Here is an 11,001-nt window from a genome sequence, read left to right as displayed (position 1 = left end):
ATGCAGTGAGAGTATGGCAATGCTTCCATCAAATGCTCTCACAGTCCATAACAATTTCTGCTTTGGAGATTTCTTAACCTGGATATAATTTCTGTGCATTTTGTATCTTTTAGTTCTTTTTTCTTCCACTGATTTGCTTAGCTTCTCCATGAACTTGTGAAGCCTTTATGTGTCTAAAACACCAACAGTCAGGGGGTTACACACTCTCATTACCCACATAATGAGCCCAGTTATAAGAAACCACCTTATTTTGTTGGTTTTGCACTTGCCACCTGCCTTTAAATTTCTGCATTTTACAATGGAGTGTTGCTTTTTGTTTCAAATGTACTTCAAAGTGACAAAAAAATCTCCCCTGAACTACACTGCACTGATTATTTGGGGGTTTTGTTGTTGTTTTTGTTTTGGTTTTGTGTGGGTTTTTTTAGGCCATTCTCCAGTGTTCCAAGGTCATTTGAATTTTAATCCTGTTTTGGAACATACCTTTCAATCTGGAACAGCTTCATGTCATCAACAAACATAATAAGATCCTTCCTTCTTCCACCAGCCCTGTCCTAAATGAAGGTGAGAATACCAGTAGAGCCAGCACAGATGCCAACATGCTCCAGCTTGATGCATCTTTCCGTTTTGACAGTAAACCCTTAGTAGTTACTTTGAATTGCAATTTTATCTCTGCTCCTGCCTCCTCCCAGTTTTGTCTGGGTTGTATTTTCCTCTTTCAAGTACAAGATATGGAAGTGTCTAGAGCCTTCCTGTGGTTAATATCTCCTGTTTCTCTGCCATGCTCAAGGCCTCTTACACTGTCCTGGGCTAAGAGCTCTGAGAGTTTCCTTCCACCACAGATACAGGAAAATGTGTGTGACCACTTTGCCACCCAGAAACCACCTAGAATGGAACTACTTGTCTCCCAAAACAGGTCAGCCACGTGTCAGCTGCCTCCTACAAATGGTCCCTGAGTCACACTAACCCCCCACAGTCTGCCAAGGACATGTTTTTGTACCAAGGGACGTTCTCAGTCATGGTTAAGTTGATGTGTTTAATGTAGTTTTCAAACACACAACACTGAGATTCACCATTCCCAGGTCCAAAAATAAAATAAAATAAAACAATATCAAAAATAAATTATCTTTAACCTGTGAGTTTATTAGCATGATTTTTCCCTAATTCCAGGATGAGTTCATATCCCTTTACCATCCAGGTCAACAGTTCTAGTCTCATTTGGCAGAACATAGTTGACTTTCCTTACAGCTCATTGCTCAGTGACACTGCTCCAGGCTACACTTCTCCCCATCATTCTGTGCTGGGTTGACAGGAGGACACTCATCAGGCACAGGCCTGTCTTTTCCCAGAGTATAAAGAAACAAGTGACAAGTTGAATTTTGAGTGATGTGATGGGGAAGTGCCCACACCAACTCATCCAATGGGGCAGCAACACAGTTAGGGGGCTGGAGAGTTTATCGAGTCATATGGCTTTCCTGGCCAGGAGGTGCCCAAGGACCTCCTCTCACTTCTTGTTACAGCATAGTGTTCTCACCCTTCCCCAGATTCCCAAGTAGGTGTCCTGGATGTGGTGATTCTGTGGGTCAAGGTCAGGGGCAGACCCAGTGCATCATCCCCTGGACCAGAAGGGTGGCTGCCCTCTAACTGTAGGAGGTCCAGGAGCCAATTATAGAGACTCATGCAAAACCTGTAAGACTTTACACATCTGAAAAGCAGCTCTTAGTTGTTGCTCTCTGGTGACTCTGGCTTAGCTGAATCTGCTTTTACAATGTTCTTTTTGGAAGAACAGTCTATGAGTAACTGTTGATCTTGCTGTAGCCCTGGCCACTACTTGTTTGTTTAAAACTCCCTTGGGTGAGGTGACCTTCTTGCATATCAGCAGCAAAGCTGACAAGTTTATCTCCAGCCACTGATTCAGCCCTCCACTCTCCTCACAGGCAAAATCCTGTCACGTGCTGTGCGAATCTGTTTAGCACGACAGCTTGTCCTTCTGCATATCCATCATCTTCAGCTTTCAACTGCTGTGAAAGCAGGCTGGAGGAGAAAGCAGAAGATAAATGCCTTTCCAAGCAGAGGGAGCCTGATGTGCTCTTCCCTCACTGCCCAGGCCTCGCCATGCACCAGCGCCTGCTCATTTATCATTTTCATTTCTGCTTCTCTCATCATCTTGCACTGGGCTCAAAGAGCAAAGGAAGAGAGGACCAGGGGCCTCAGTTTTCCTATTAGCTGTCTTCATCACCTGCAGGAGGTCAGGCAGACTTGCAGATTTCAGTCATACTTCTTGGAAAATAACTACATGCTCCCAATTTATCTCTATTACGCTGGAGCATAAATCAAGTTAGACCTTGGCCATGAGCAAAGCACTGGACTCCTGCACAGAGATGAACCCTTTCTCCCTCCCTTCTTCTGAGGCATTTGTGAATCAATCAAACCTAACAAACAGATGCCAGTGGCACAGAGATGGCTGTGGGCAATGCTGAACTGGAAAGCAAACCTTATAGGTAAACTCACAAAGAATTCCTAGCAGTCAGCCTGACCCATTGTCCTTCCCTCTGTCACAGAGACCCACAAGTAAGTACCAGGATGACCTTACACATGTAACCAGCTATCCCCAGCATACAACTTAAAACCTGGGAGACAAGTCTTGGAATTGGTCTGCAGATGTATGGGGGAGAGCCCAGTTGTCATAGTGTGACCTATGTGCACTCCATGCATGCTCTGTTGCAGACCTCTTCCACCTTCACCTCTGGCATAAGAACCATTACATCAATACCTCTTTGACCACCCTGAAGCTTTTGTGTTCTTGGTACCAAAAAGAGTGGCATCAGTTTGGTGACAAAGCTATTATTGCCTTCAGGGGCTTGCAGTGTGAATCAAACCTTCAAGAGGTTCTTGAGACAGTGCTGAGGCATTACCCAAGGAGTTTAGTGGAAGGAACTTGCTGCAATTTCTGTGTCTTTTAGATAGGACGTGATTTTATTACCCTTCCCTTCCAGACCAGGGAATCAGAGCACACACATCTGTCCATGGCTCCTGGGCTGCTGCTGACTAGCCACACCTCAGGGGATACAGACCTTCCCGAGTCCTCAAGTATCAAACCATCCATGGGTCAAACCATTCCTCCAAGACAGGTTTTCAACCAACACTCTGGAGCACTCCTGGGTTTCAGGCCTTGTGTTCATGTTTGAAAGCCTCTGAAGGGAGAGTTATCTTCCCAAGCTGAGCTCACTCCCAAGCCTTGTGATTTTTAATTCCCCAGGAATGGTCTCTGATGGCAACATTTCTAACAGCCATGTAAACTACTCACTTTCCCCACTCCAGTTTTCCTGTTTGCTCCTAAACTCCAGGCAGTTTTTTCCTCAAAGCCTACATTTCCAAAAACAACCACCTTAGACAAACAAAGAAGAACCAAAAAATGAAGTTAAAATTCTCCACATTCAAATCACCCTTTTGGCAGCCTTTCAGCACCATTGCAAAACCCAGATACCTTTCAACATCACCAGCCAAAGACTTTCTTAGAGAGCAGTACTATTCTACCCCAGGGATGTTTTGCACAAAGACAATTCAAGTAATATGTTACCCAAAGCCTCCACCATGCAGCAGGGAACATGGGGTGATGTGGGATCTTTCAAGGGGACAGGTACTGCACAGCAGATTTGTGGTTGGGAACTGAAGTGCTAAACATCAGCTGCTTCCCAGCATCAGCACACTCTGTCTCCACCCAACAGCATCCTGAGGGGGTATAGGACACCCAGAGCTGCAGTCATCTCCCCTCACTCCATAAACCTATGGTTTAGTGCAGACATGTCCATATGAGTTTATCATCAGGTGTCCCATTAGAGCCAGAGTGTGGGCAGTGACTTTTCACCCCAAAGTAGAAGTCTAAAAACAAGATGGACAGTTTGTGTGTTAAAAGTGTCTTTTTCTCTCTTTGAACCAAAAAGGAAGACTGGGTACATAGCTTGTGCATGGACATCCATCCTGGAGATGTTTAATATTGAGTAAGATAAAGCCAGTGCCTTAGGAAAGGATTTTTGGAAAATCAGCTGGTACAGTCTAGAGAAAAAAAGACATAAGACAGTGACTGTCTGCTCTAGGGTAGGATAAACTACTCCCTAAACTCTATCAACTGATTACATCTCCACCAACTGATTACATCTCCATCAACTGATTACATCTCCATCAGATGTACTGGGACATGGAAGCCCAGGTCATACCTAGATACTGACAAGGAATAATTCAGCTTCCCTTTTAAGACCCATTAGGTGGGACTGAGTTACAAATGCAAGATCTAGTGAAAACTGAGATACCCTGTACTATTTGTGACACCAAGGCTGAGCTGGCAGAGGGGACACAGGAAGATTTTCTTTCTGGTATGGAAATGCAGATAACCCCCTCTCCAAACCCAAGGCTCATATCCAAGGTGAGAAGAAGCCTTTCAGCTGGAGCCCAACCTTGCAGTTTGCAGCACTATCTATTAATTCAAACCAATGTCAGTATTTTTAGCTAGTGGACACTGGAACCATAGTTAGATCCATCCTCCCAAAGTAATTCTGCTATCTGTAAGTATGAATCTCAGCTGCTACTGATTAGCATTCATGGCACAGGATCAAGTAAAATCAGAACCATGTTCTGGTAAAAAAAAAATAACCAGAGATCTGTAGCCCAAAAACCTAATTAAAAGAAACAAAAAACAAACAAACAAACAAAAAAGAAACAAAATAAAGTAACATTAGTTTATTAACTCTTAAAGATATGAAGTAGGCTTAAGGGCTTCTGAAGGAAAATCTAGAGGGGAAACTAGCATCCTAAAGAAGACATCTAAAACAAGTAATCAACATCACACTGAGTTCCTGACCCTCCTTGATGGCCATAGAGTGCCATGGATGTCTAGCTCAGACTGAAACTCCTAACTCTCATATATTTCAACTAACTACCTAGCAGATACCCTGGGACTTCAGCCAGATAATCCTACATTGTGCCTAAAGAGGGTTTAAAAACCAGATTATTGTGGATATTATTTTGGAATAAAACTAAGAAGCAAACTCAAGACAGCACTGAGCATTGGTCTGCAGCATTCTCTCTGTCCACTGTAGTCCCTGAAAGCTAATGGTCTACTTAACATGACCTAAAGTAATAATCTAGGGGAAAAAAAAGAATTAAAACAACAGCCCCTAGCAATGGCAGTTGCTCCTGTGGGAAGGGTGGTGAAGAACCCTTTGCCCAGAGAGGTGGTGAAGGTCCCACCACTGGAAACATTCAAGGTCAGGCTCAACCAGTCAAAAAAGGTCCCTGTGCACTGAAGGGGGGGCTGGACTAGATGTTTTTTAAAGGTCTCTTCCAACCCCACACATTCTGTGATTCTAAAATTCCTCTATTTGGTAGGGGGAGAAGAGGTCACAGGCTTGGAAGCCCCCTCTGGAAACTCAGGTGAGATATAAGAATCATTATCTTCATGGTAGAGCAAGAGATAGATTGAACTTGATTGGCACTGGGGAAGGGAAAAGTATTTATTATTAGCAGTTGTAGAAATCTAAAAAAACACACCTCAGCAATGCTTAAGCTAGATGACTTCTTGAGTTTCTTTCCAGTTCTGCTTTTCTGTGATTCTTTGACATTTCTCCCAGATTGTTGGTTTGCCTTAATTTTATTTTGTGCTGACTCTCCTAAGAGTTATTTTTTCTGTTTAGACCAATAGATCCCAAAGGTGTCTTTTAACTAAAAATGCATATCCACAGTCTTAAATACATCCAAGTCATGAAAAAAGGAACCTCTTTTCCACTTCATTGAAGTTTCTGGCCCCTGCTAACTACCTCCTAAACACAATTAATATTATTTTAGGGAGATTGTGTAAAGAAAATGTCAGGAAAAATAAAAGGTGTGGCCATTATCAGGCTTTCCTAAAGAGCTATTTAAAATACTATTTATTAAAGGTATGATAGATGATGTCTTAAGTGATTAGGTTTAGGATAGAGTGGTTTTAAGCATATGTATAAATTTTGGGTGTGCTAACCTATGTGTCACTTGAATTAAAGTTTAGTTCTGGGTTCTCTAAGAGATCTAGATACCTGAACAGAGCTCAGTTGTACATAATTCTCTTCCTGATTTAAGAAAACCTCTTTTGTGGACTTAGTAAGCTAGAAATTTGCATTAAAAATGCACTCCATGTGGTGCTCTAGAAGAGTAGATGTTTTATTTTTGTTTTTAAATGTGGTTTTTTTAATGTGTAAAAGAAGTATCATGGAAACCTTTAATGAAACACTAATTTGGACAGAAACAATAGGCCTTGCACTTCTCTTCCAAAATAAAAAAAGAAGAAAAAAATGAAAAAAAAAAAAAAGAGAACAAACAAAAATAACTGGACAAAGAGCCTAAATTCTTCTTCTGAAAGGAACTGGATAAAAAGTCATCACAGGAATCAGACTTTAAGGGAAGAACTCACCTCATGAGAGAATCAGGTGCTGAAGCACAGCCCAGGTGGTTGGTCTTTTCTTGAATTTTGTGGGTTTGTTTTTTTTTTTGTCTTGAAACTGTGACACTGCAAAGCTCCCTGACTGATATGGAAGATAATGCTATCATGGATATGATCACCAGGGCAGTCAGGGTCACCTTCAACATCTTCTTCAGGACCAGACTGAAGCTATTTAAGGCTTTGGGTAAGTGTATTAGTACAAACAAAAGAAACTGGGCCCCTAGGAGCCCAGAGGCTTGGAAGTGATGCTTGATGGTGTAATGGGATTTGAGAAACAATTTGCATTTGACATAGGAGGAGGCATCTGGTTGTTGTTAATTGGGTAACAAGGCAGGAAAGCTATTGGATGTGTTAATTTGTTGATTTGGCATGTGTTGAGATGGGGTCCTGAGGATGTTCTGACACTGTGTGATGAGCCACAATTTCTGAGACAAGGTTGGGTATTGTGTGATAGATTAGTTGTCTCTTAACTACTGTAACTCAACACCTAAATCCAGTAGTTAAGGTATTAAAAGGATATACCTTGCTGAATTTCACTCTTATGATATTTTGAGCATTATACTTAACTGGTTTTGCAGGCTCAGAAGGTGAGAAGTCTGAAGGGGATGGCAAGGTCCCAGCAAGGTTTTGCCTTGTGCAAATGTTTCTTTCCCTTGAGGAACAAAGAACACTAACTTTGCTCCTTGTTTTCTATTTCTGCAAGAGTGTCATTTCTGTAATAACCTGAACTGAAGGCAATGGTAAGTGTATCTGTCAAAGTAACAACTATTTAACCAAGCATCCTTATCAGTGTAGGATAATAACCTTCCACCTTCAGCAGCACTTCCACCCAGGCTTTAATTTCCCCTATTATGGCCAAAGGGGGAAAAAGGGGGCAGTTTTAGATAGTGATTAATCTGACCTGATTTAGGTATTAGTTATGAAGAGATACACTTCACTCCTTTTCCATCAACAGTATTGACCATGATGACACCTTTTACATATGCAAAGAGCCTAGTCTGACTGACTTCCTTGCAGGTGTTTGCATGCATTTAAAAACTGTAAATGTTATCCCTTGATTTTCTCCTGAGAAACTAAATGTACTAAGGTCTGCACTAAAATATCTCTGATCTATCCACATCTTTCTTTAAAATGGACAATATCTTAGAAAGCAAAAATGCAGCAATAATTGTGACTTAGCCTGAGTAGGCAACATAACATTGCACTGTATCTCTCCTAGGATTTCACTTGTGGTTTTGTGCATAGAAACCTTAAATAAATTTAACTGGGTGAAAATAAAACTCTGTTCCAAGACTATTTTTATTTTTTTTTAATTTAATGATATCCATTAGAGTGGTGTCATTTTTCAAGATAACAAATAAACATAGTTACCACTACATTTTTGGATTAAAATTGAAACTGAAGAACTTTGTGGAAATGATTCAGCAGATATCATGGTTGACAGCTGATAGCTGAGATTTCATGATAAAGTGCAGCTGTAGATTCTAGACTCAGTTCTACTAAGGTATAACAGCATGACAAGTCATACAGAGTGGGAGACTTTGAATATCTAAAATGTCAACCTCTGCCAGGGTGCTGAGTACACTAATAGGTCTGAATTACACCTGGCAGCTTCACCTGGGACCTCTACCCTCTGCTCACTGGTCCAGGAGATCTGCTGAAGTTTAGTGAGAGCATCACAAGCGTGGGGTGTAGTTGTCCTCAGTCTTTGGCTTGTTCTGTCCTAATGGAGAATCCCTGCTTTGCTGCTCCCTGATGTCTTCATCCATGCTGGTCATCTCAGGTTCTGTATAGTCAACAGAGAGAAACAGAGCATAATTTATCTTGCTTTTAAATAGACATCTAAACCAGTTCAGACAGATAGACCTTTGTCATCTACGATTGTCTTCCTCAACAGAAAAAAACTAACTCTTAGTGGGTAAATTAAATGTTTCCCACATTTTTTAAATGGCCAGAGGATCAAATTAGCTAGTGAATTTTACTTAATAAGTTAATTTTCATCAGGTGAGTCATGGTGACAGCCCAGTACTGCGTTTTCAGTGCAATGGTGTTGTCAAGCATGGTGGCTTTAATATAAGCCACACCAGAGAGAAAGGCTGAGAACACACCTAAAAAATGCTTATATGTTTGTGGCAGTTTTTCAACTGTGGGATTGCACCTTGGAACAATTTGAGTCTTAGTTTCACTCAATAATGGTGAAAAGCCGCCCTTAGCCTGTTGGAATATCAACAGTTTCAGTTCAAGGACGCTCACCATGTGTCTCGTAGTGCCTTGATTCTCATCTGAGACTACTTTACAAATCAAGAGGTGCTCCTCTTCCCATCAGAAGCAGAGCTGAGCACAGACTGGAATCTGGGAAGCAGTCTAGCATGACTACAGACAACTGCAAAGAGCAGTAGATGTGCAGGATATCCCATCAGAGAGGAAGGAGAAGAGGTCAGAAATGATTAAATGATTCCTCCAAAATATGTTTCACATGGCTAATAAATGTCAAAGTGCTATGAAGCATCATGAGACATGGAAAAGGAAACGGACAAGATACTAAATACTTGGATAAACAGCAAAAAATGCTCACTGACCTGGAAGCCACCAAGGCAAGCTGTTTACAAAGTATTTAAAGAGAGATCTGTTGACGTGCAGTGGATACTGTGGCATGGGGCCTTTCATGAGCCACTCCAATGACAAATGCCTCCAACCTTAGGACAGTTCCCAGTAAACACTCCAGCAAGAGGAGAAGGGAGAATGTGTGATGCTAAAAGCAAAAGACTAAACAATTGGTGGAAATGCCCTTGAGATAGCTCCTGGGGAGCTTGGCTATCTTCTTACCTAATAAAATTAATTCCCCCTGCCCTATACATGTTCACTGAGGCTACTTTTCTCCTGGCACTTTTCCACACTTTGGAACAAGTATCTGAATGGTGCTAACAGAAATTATTTCCCAAAGAAAGCTCAAGCCTGCCTCCTGTCTTCCCTCAAGTAACAGTTTCATATTCAGTCAATGAGAACCTACGTCTGAAGTCCTTTCCAAAAGTACATGATGAAGGAAGCTGCTGTCACTAACAAACTCCCCCTTCTGTAGTCACTCACAAACCAAGAAGCTGAGGCTTCAGGTCATGTCAGACAAGACTGCTTCCCTTGTCTGAATGATTAAGTCTTCAGATACATCTTGGTCATATGAAGACAGCATTTTAGTAGGACCCAGGTAAAAATATTTGAATTCACAGCGTAGTCAAACATTGCCTACTCAGTGGGAGGTGCTGCTCTGATTTATTATACACATTAATCTATTGAGGACAAGGCCTTTCCTTGAATCAGACATCCAAGATCTGGAATGAACTTCCACTAAAATGATATTTTAATTAATTTGCCATTAGTTCTGCATGTCATTTCAGCCTCTAGTATATTTAATAAGCAGGTTCCAAAGGTATGTCATGGATTTTTCTTGAAACCATCTAATGAAGACCTTTCCTAGCCTATGTTGAAGCAGTTTTCAAACAATAGGATCTGGATTCTTTCCCCACTGCCACCTGGAAATTACGAGCCATAGACTGACATCCAAGATATTCTTGGAAAGATCAACACTTGCTACAGGAGTTTAACAAAATACAACTTAAATCCAGCTTTGAAAAACCATTGAAAAGCTGCCTAGCTCTGTCCATTTGAGTTGGCAAAGACATGAGCACACACTGTGCATGCACCATAAAAACTGAGGCATCTAGAAAGGCTTGTTCTTAACCCATGTAAAGACTGGGAAATGTTTCTAGTTTTGCTTCTCTCTCTGTATTTGTCATTTTCCACAGAAAGTCAAGGTTTACATTGGGAAGCCCATTAGATTTTGTATGAATTTCATTTGCCTATCAGTTGAGCTATGCATCTAATATATAGCTTAAATCATTGGGTCACCATGCCCATGAAGATCATGGAAAGAGTCGAAGAGTAATATAAAGTACTATGATCTTTCTTAGAGTTTCTTAGATTATATTGCAGAAAGTCATGTCCTTCAGGATATGGGAATAAGAAGTAACTATAATGACTGGGTATAAGGGCTGCTTCTGCCTAAGTTCAGCTGGCTACACAATAACTACAGCTGGGCTAAACATCTTTGGTGGACTTAGTCTACAGAGATAGATAAGGTACAAAGTATCAGCTTTACTCTACCTGGGTAAAATAAACTGATCATCAAACTCTCTACCAATTGATTATTTCCCTATTTAATACAATATTTAAAATGTGTCTACATTGCATGTTGACTACAAATGCCAGTTGTACCTTGATCATGGCTGTAACCACAAATAGCAGCTCAGTTCTTCCTCTCTGGTAAGTGAAATGTTTGTAATTGCTAACCCAAATTGTTAAGGCTGTACTTGCTGTTATTGAGTAAGCTGAGCTGCTTCTGAGACATGGACTTGCTTTGCAGAGCAAGATGATGGGAAAGTCAGATAGTGTGTCTGAACTGAGAATTTGAGTCATATGGACTGTGTAACCCAAGCTGTTTGGAGGATGTAAAGCAATTCATTCTAAACAGAAGTGAC

The sequence above is a fragment of the Chaetura pelagica genome, unplaced genomic scaffold, assembly GCF_000747805.2.
Source record: "Chaetura pelagica isolate M959 unplaced genomic scaffold, ChaPel_1.0 scaffold87, whole genome shotgun sequence".
Lineage (NCBI taxonomy): Eukaryota > Metazoa > Chordata > Aves > Apodiformes > Apodidae > Chaetura > Chaetura pelagica.
This window is presented reverse-complemented; position numbering follows the sequence as displayed.